This window comes from Corvus brachyrhynchos, unplaced genomic scaffold (genome assembly GCF_000691975.1).
Source record: "Corvus brachyrhynchos isolate BGI_N302 unplaced genomic scaffold, ASM69197v1 scaffold10, whole genome shotgun sequence".
Taxonomy (NCBI): Eukaryota; Metazoa; Chordata; class Aves; order Passeriformes; family Corvidae; genus Corvus; species Corvus brachyrhynchos.
Genome location: NW_008236180.1, coordinates 3,084,392 through 3,092,801, shown reverse-complemented (window position 1 = coordinate 3,092,801; position 8,410 = coordinate 3,084,392). Strand labels below are relative to the sequence as shown.

At 53.4% G+C, this 8,410-nt stretch overlaps 1 long non-coding RNA gene across 1 annotated transcript; it reads left to right on the top strand.

Annotated features, from left to right (window-relative positions):
• The first annotated feature begins 20 nt into the window (after positions 1 to 20).
• Positions 21 to 7,882, top strand: LOC108446554. Its single transcript, XR_001861765.1, has 2 exons — positions 21 to 6,281; positions 6,536 to 7,882. It is a non-coding gene; the product is annotated as an uncharacterized LOC108446554 (long non-coding RNA).
• Positions 7,883 to 8,410: the final 528 nt, after the last annotated feature.

Genomic DNA, 8,410 nt, shown 5'->3' with positions numbered 1-8,410 from the left:
GGCTCGGGCTCTGCCCGGCGCTCACACGCATGTGCAGAGATGCTGGTGGTGCCACACGCGTGCTCCCGGTCTGTCCATCGCTGTCACACGTGTGCTCCATGCCCACTCGGCAGTGCCACGCGCGTGCTCCTGGTCTTCCCACCAGTGCCACACATATGCTCCCGGTCTGTTCCTTAGTCCCACGCATGTGCTGCTTGTCCGTCAGTGCCATACGTGTGCTCCTGGTCTGTCCATCAGTGCCACATGCATGTTCCATGCCCACTCAGCAGTGTCACATGTGTGCTCTTCTCCTGTCTGTTGGTGTCATATGTGCTCTCTGACTGTCCATCAATGCCACATATGTGCTCCTGGTCTGTCTGTTAGTGCCACATGTGTGCTCCATGCTCACCCAACAGTGCCATGTTTCTGCTTCTGGTCTGTCTGTTGGTGCCACCAGACGTTCCTTGTCAGTCCATCACTGCCACGCATGTGATCCCAGTCTGTCCATGAGTCCCACATGTGTGGTCCATCTGTCCATCGGTCCCTTACCTGTGCTCCCTGTCAGTGACCTGCATGCTCCCAGTCTGTCCATCAGTGCCATATGTGTGTTTTCTGCCTGTCCAATTAATGCCATGCATGCATGCAGTCTGCCCATTAGGGCCACGTATGTGCTCCATGTCCACTCAACAGTGCCATGCATGTGCTCCTGCTCTGTCCACCAGTGCCACGTGAGCTTCATGCCCACCCAGCGGTGCCACACACTTGCTCCATCCCAAGTTGGGGGCACAGTAGTGGACCATACGAGGGCTGCCTGCATGGTCAGCAGTGGTACGGCTGGCATGAGGATGTAGGTGCAGGAGCCAGGAGACTGTGGGAACCTGGAAGAGGAATTTGATGTGTCAAGGAGTTGTGAGGGCAGTGCTGGAGATGCTGGGTGTGGCATCGGAGCAGCCAGGGCACAGCCAGCAGCAGTGCCTCACGCCAAGGCTGGAGACGGGGGAAGGTGAGGGCGCTTGATGGCTGAAGGGCAGTTTTGTTCACTGTCCCTTGCCCTGTGCCAGTCACATGGTGCCCATCCAAAAGATCTTGAGGTGGGAATGGAATGCTGCAGGAGCTGAGCCATGGGTTAGCCATGCCAGAGGGGGTATGGTGAAACCAGGGGATGTCTGTGACACTGGAGCATTGGCATTGCTTATTGCAACATGCCACTGTAGATCATGTCGACCCTCCCTATCCCACTGGATATGTGGACAGCTCTCAAAACATTCTCAGTGTCACCGTGCCGTTTGCTCTGGGCCCAACATGACGCCATTGGAGAGGGACTTGGGGAACACAGAGGATCTTTCCTGTTGTGGAATTTCACCCCAAGGCATGTTGTACAGGATGCCTACAGGAACTCACTGGCGTGCTGCTGCAGTATTTCTGATGACCGCTATGAACAGGATGGACATCCTCTGAAGCCTCAGCCAGCCATGGAAGCATGGCTTTTTCTGGGGATGGTTGTGAGGAGCAGTGAGTGGATGGAAATGGCAGAAAAGAAAAGGGTGTTCTGCAGAATTTGGGTTCAGTGGGTAACTGTCTTGCAACACCTTGGTGGATAAAGTTAGGCTCAGCTCTCAGCTTGCTCCAGTCCCTGGGCATACACTTGTCGCAAACAAAGCAGTGACAGGCTGAGCTGTTTTTCAGAGCTGGCTGGCACGGAGGACCCTGTGGGGGATCCTATGAGAATTTGGTGAATCAGCATTGTGAGAGAGGTAGAGACCTCTGGATGTCCAGGAGAGCCAGAGTAGATCCCATTTCTGGAGTCCGGCCACTTTGCAGGAGATGTTGAGCAAAGAAGGGAGTAAAAGAACATTTTGCTTCTGCTGAGGAGTTGCTCCACCCAGGAGTGATGCTGCGTTTTTCACCATGATCAGACTCCCTCGCTGAGGTCACCACTGAATTCCCCACCTTGCAGTTGAGCTACTGAGGAGCCAGTGCAAAGGGAATGTCCTCTTGCAGCACCATAGGCAGGGGCAGAAGTCTTCTCCTACCTCAGCCCAACCATTGGAAGGTTTGGGGTCCACCTACAAAGCAACACAGAAGGTCCCTCTCTGGTGAGCATGGACATGAGTTTCCCCAGTTTGTGAATGCAAGGCCAGTCACACCAAGAACTGATGTCCTCTGAGTGAGGATTCTGGGCAGACCCTTCACACTTGGCCTAAAGGTTCAGATCAATATTTTAGGTCCAATCCAGCATGGATTCAATGAGGGTTTAACTTGCACTGCATGAGCAATCTCATGACACTCCAGATTAGAATGCATGATGTTGAAGCACTCTTGTCCTTAAAGGTAGGGAAAAAGGAAAGTGAAATTGTTTGGTGGCACTGGACCTTCAGCTGTTGGTTCAGGCTGTCATGTACTGGGTGTGTTCAGCACAGGGTGTCTGCTGATGGCTTTTTTATAGACAAATGCGGTGACTCCAGGTCCATTGCTATTTATACTGTATTGAAAAAAAGGTTGGATTTGGGTTTTATCTGATCACTCTGCTGCTCTTTCCTCTTTGAGGTGCCTTTCTAATTTCCTACAAGTTGTGTCTTGTTCTAAAGAAATTTTTGGTCCTCTGACAAAAGTGCTCAGCTGGACCAGGGATTGGACATGCACAGGGCAAAGCAGTTGGGACATACTGAGGTCTGAACACATACAGGATGGGAAGAAATCCTGCCATGCTGCCAGAGACATCCCATCAAATACTCCAGAGATCATAGAAACGTAGAATGGTTCGGGTTGGAAGGGACCTTAAAGACCATCTTGTACCAACCCCCCTGCCCTGGACAGGGGCACCTTCCTCTAGACCAGGTTGCTCCAAGCTCTGTCCAACTTGGCCTTGAACATCTGGTCTTGTTGGTCAGCATCTGCTGACCATTGCACTCGAGTAGAGCCAAAACTGGAACTATTTACCAACTGCCCCCGAGTGTTGTTGGGTGGGATCAGAGCCAGACAGAGGGGTGGGCACGGGAGCATCCGACCCACCCATAGGCATTGTTTGGTGCTAAGCAACACAAAGTGAACTCAGGAGTTAATAACCATCCCTTCTGCTGGCATCCAGGAGTGCTTCCTTGGGGAGGGACAGAGAATGTTGAGGTACTTATGGGATCACTAGGGATGATGTTTGGCTCTTGTAACTTTACATTCCCAGCCGGACAGCCAGTGGTACCTGCGTGTCTCAACTGTCTCTACAGTCAGCATGAGACAATGAGCACCTACAGAAACCATTCATCCCCATCCTCTGAACACTCCCTAGGGAATGAGATTAATTGCTCGCTGGAACTGCCTTATTCTTCCAATAAAACACAAAGAGAGCCTGTGTGTCTCTCTCAGTCTGCATCTGAGATGTTCACCTGCCCGAGGCTGGGTGGGAGACCTGTGATCCATGGAGAGACCTGTGATCCACCAAGAGGAGACTTGTGATCCACCATCTGGGTAGTTGTGATCCACCAGCAGAATGGAAAAGGGGAATGATTCCAAGTCTTCGGAGATTCATTTCAAGGGATGAATAGAGAAGTATGAGGGCTCTGGCGACGCTTCGGGCTGTTTCTGGTGAGCCACACTGAGAGAATTTAGCCCGAAACTAGTGCAGAGAGAGTTTGCTGAATTGTTCAGGAGAGAGGAGAGTGTCTTACAGAGATGACTCAGCTCCCTGATCTCTGAGAAATGGATGCTGAGAAAAGACATGTTTGTGGACAACTGGAGATAGACACAAGGGAGGGACATGGGCTAAACCCTGGCACCACCTTGGGATAAGATGAGAAAGAATGAACAGATCACGGATAACCCTGTGTCTGACATGAGGAGATGCTGACCAAGCATTGGAGCCACCAGGGTCTACAGGAGTGCCTCAGAGAAGAATTGGGAAGAGAACCTGGTGGCGGCAAAAAAGAGCTTGGTCAGGTTCTGGGTGACATGGCCCAGCGTGGCTGCCTCTCGCAGCAGGCACTGGGCACTGTCAGGGGTCCCATCGGGGTCTCTGTCCCCAAAGTGAGAAATCAGATTTAATTCTCCTGTAGCTTTTGGTAACTCTGAGCCTAAACAATGAGGTTTTCCCAAGTAGAATTACTCTTGACTTTAATCAAAACTCAATTTAGATCCAGGTCAGATAATAAGTCAAAGCAGCTCAGGGAAGTCAGCAAGGAGTGTGAATTCCTTCTGGAGCCTCTTGGATTGCTGTCCATATCACAGCACCAAGCATCATTTGGTGAGGCTTCTGCTTGGAAGAGGCCTGGGACTAAGAGAAGCAGAGCAGCCGGAGTCACAAATTAAGAGGGGATTTAATAGACATTTTTCCCACCTTCTTATTCTGTCTCCAGCGTGTCTTCAGTGGGCTGGGAATCAAACCACGTGGCCACTGGATTGATGTGCTTGGGGGAAGAGCCACAGAAGGAGTGGGGTAGCCTGGCGCTGTGGGGAAGAACCGAAATACCCAGCAGCTGCCAGAGCTGTGTGGGAGCCCGGGCAGGAACAGCCAGGGAGCTGCAGAGCAGGGCTGAGCTCCATTCCCAGAGCTGCGTGGGGAAGGCTGATGGCACCTGCCCACATCCTCTGTGACTGCACATGATGCCACGTCTCCCTCAGTTTCAAGACCAGCAAATTCACCCTTCCCTGCTTTTTCTCTTCAGGAGAAAGAAGGGGAAAAAAAACCCAACCGGGAGACCACAGATTTCCAGGCTAGGCTGTGCTAAGGCGGCACAAGCTGTCAGCAGGCGCGCCGGGAGCAGCCGGGAGGAGCTGGGGTGCCCTCTGCAAGCTGGAGATCTCATTGTCTGTGTGGCAGAGGACAAGAGGGAAGGAATATGAACCAAAAATAGTCTTACAGTTTAAGAAGAAAGACTATTCCTGTGACCTCTCACAGTTGTGTTGGGTTAACAGTTGGACTCGATGATCTTAGAGGTCTTTTCCATCCTTTGCAGTTCTGTGATTCCATGGTTGTCTGGTTCTGTGCTGGGGGGGTCTGTGTTCCTCCACCAGTCCAGAGAAAGGTCCTCTCCATTTTTCCAGGCATGATCTGTTATTCCAGGCACATCTACTCAGGCTGTCCTACCCAGCCCCTTCGCCCTCCTTTGAAATCCTCACCATGGGTACACTCCAGCAGCACCTGCAGCTGCAAACATCTGGATGGGGCTTTCCAATGAGCCTGCTCTGAGGTCAGGGGATTGCTCTGCTTTCTGAGGAACCCTGCTGCTTCGCAGGACCCCTGGGCACAGTTGGCACAGGAGGGGAGAGCTGGGGTGGGCAGCTCTGATCCTTCCAGAAGGGAACTGTGCAGTCCATGGGGGTCTGGCCTTTAGCTTACAACATTTAAATGCCAATGCTGGAAGGAATTCCTGGCAGGTGGAGAAGACACCTTGTGCCTGGGGAGTGCTGCCTGCTCAGCAGGCCCCAGGAAAAGCTGGGTTTACATTTTTGGTGTGTTGGGGGGCACAAGACCCCCTGTGTCAATATTTCTGGATGAGATTTAATGGACTCAGGCTGAATCCTGGGAACTTGTACAGCAGCAGGATAACGAAATGCCAGCTATTCCTTGGTCTGGCTGCATCCCACTTCCGAATACTTTAAAGGCTTTGACCCAGCTGTTAACTCAGAAGTGGGCACTGGTTCATGTGGCTCATCCATCCCCTCCTGCCTAGCTGGGTGCCCAGCAGGGGCTGTGCTGAGGGCACGATGTGGGTGTTGGTAGCAGAGCTGCTCATGGCCGTCCCTGAGCAAGTTCCCAGTGCCATCCATCCCTCTCCAAAGGCTGGGTACCAGCAGAGCTGAAAAACCTCACCTGCAACATCACCCCTAGGAGATGCTGAGCTTCAGCCAAGCTACTTCCATGTGGGACAGGAGACAGCAGAGCCCTCCCAGAGCCAGACCCCATCCCACGGGATGCTACTGATTCTCATTCAACTTTCTGTGTCAGACAGTGGCCAAGGAAGCACTGGGGCAATTTCTCCTGGATTAATCTGGGGACAGTGTGATTGGGTTTTTGCCTGATTTCCTCAGGGATGTCCAAGTGTGGGCTGGTCCCAGAATAAAGTGGATTCTGTGCCATCCTAGGGCTGAACGGGTTAATTTTTGTGCTTCCCTCCCCAGCTCGATGCGGACTCTGGCTGGGACAGAACATCTGTCTGTTGCTATGGCTGCAGTACACTTGAAGGGGATGACTGGATAATTATTGCAAACATCCATCCTGCCTGGTGTGCTCCCGGACCCTCCCTGCCCCAGCCAGGGCAGCGGCCGGTGCTCGGGCCCAGCTTCACTCGCAGGGACCCTACCGAGAGATGGTGAGTTGGCATCACCTTTTCATTTGCATAATTAATGTGGCCGAGGCTGCAGGGCTCCTGGGAAATCCGACGCAGAGCAGCAGAGATGAAATGGCACGGAGGGCTCCAGCCTTCTCGAGGCTCGTTAGAGCTCGGCTCGTTGCTGACGCCCCACTTTGGAGCTACCGGGGAGTCGTTCTTCCATTGCCGTTAATTTACCACCCACTTCTAGCCGAACAGATTGCTCTGGGCTGATCCTGCCGTGTCTCCTCCAGGCACAGGATCCCACCTGGCTGCTGCTGAGCAGGACCCTGCCAACTCAGCACAAACCAGGCTGCATACCCCCGGGACTGCCACGCCATCAGGGGCTTGGGAAGCAGCAAGGTCCTGGGTCACAGCGTGGACCCAAGGCTTTCCCTGGTTCTCCCCTAGGTAGGCTACTGCTGCTGCCAGCACTGTTGCCTGCGTTCCCTTCCCTGCCTGCACACCCTGCCTGTGTTCCCCTGTTGTGCTCCCTGCCTGGGCTTCCTTCCTGCTCTCCCTGCCTGTGCTGTGCTGCCTGCAGCTCGGTGACTTGCTGGGTTCAGCTGTGCCCTCTGCTCACCCTGCAGCAGCCGGGCACTGTCCTGTGTGTGTGGCTGCGGTGCCAGTGCTGGATCCTCAGTCTCCAGCAGAGCCTGCTGCCAGTTGCTGCCTGGTGATCCAGACAGGATCCCGGCCTCTCGTGGGGCCCACTGCCAGTCAGTACCTGGTGATGCACCTAGGATCCCCGGCCTCGCCTTGCAGCTGCATGTGCTGGAACATGGGATGCCCTAACCCCACACCTCCCAGTAACACCTTCCCCTGCTCCTAGCAGTCAGCTTGCCCCAAAATACCCGTATCTCCTTTGTTCCTGGGGTTGCTGCTGTTCTTTTGCCTGCTGGCATTTAACCCTGCCTGAGATCTCACCCCAGGGGTGTTCAAAAATCCAGATCTTTCCCTGTGGATTGTCCCTGTTTCAGCAAGTCCCACCTCTGAATTAACAGAGCAAAAGATAATGCAGAAGTTCCCCCTCTGAGCAGCCACTGCTGTTCTGTTTAACTGGGAACTTCAATGCAGCCATTGTACATTTTTTTCTGTTTATCAACACGTGGTGGGTAAGAAGCCCAAGTGGAGCTGGGACCAGGATGAGGGCAGACCTCCACAGCCACTGGTCAGCAAACAGCACCACAGCTGGGACCCTCTGCCACGTCCACTTTCGCTCCACAGGAATCCAGGTAGGCTGTGCAGGACAAGGCTGCCTCTTGCTTTTCTCATTACCTGTAACACTGTCAATAAAAAATAGTATTTTCACACAGTGCTTTGGATCTGAAGAGCAGCTATCAAGCACTCACTGGTGTGGAGCATTCTCAGAGGCTCTGTAGGTAGGGGAGGGAAGATGAAGCCAGGTCATGGGAGCATAGATAGGGAGGGATGGAGCCAGGTTATGAGACACTCCATCAGGCAGTGCTGCCTCTTTAAAGTAGGAAGGAGGATGGCGCAGAGATGGAGAGATCTGTGGGCTACTCCTGGGTCCTGTCTGATCCTTATCATCCCAACATTTTTGTGTATGATTCAACAAAGTCCTTAGCTTGCACAACTTACTTGATTCTCATCTCTGTGACTCAGGTGCAAATGATCTGCTCACATTTGCAGTGAGAGAGTTGAGCCCTGTGGCTACAAAACCTCCAAGAGATTCTCACTTTGATTCAACCTGGAGGACAGAGCCAGGTGCTTCCGTTTGGGAGGCCCTTGCACAGGGAATGGGGTGAATGGGGGTGGCAGGTGGGTAGGTGCCACATGAGTTCTGTGACGTGGCTCCCAGGCACAGACGAGGCTGGCATCTGCTTGCCACACATGCAGAAGGTCTGTTAGAGTGTGTGGGGCTCTTTCCCCAGGAGCTCATCATATCCTGCCCCCAAGGAAGCTCCGAGATCTGCTGTCCTGAGTCAGGCCTTGGGCAGGCTGGGTTCTCAGAGGGATGTGCTCTGCTCCACAGAGCAGGCTGCAGGGAATTGCAGGCGCTCAGCACCTCTGAAAGCCCTGCCGTAGGGTGCCCAAGTCCCCTGGGAGGCACCTCACTGCTGGGTGCCTGTGCTTGGAGGTGACTCGCCTGAAAACACACAGGGTAT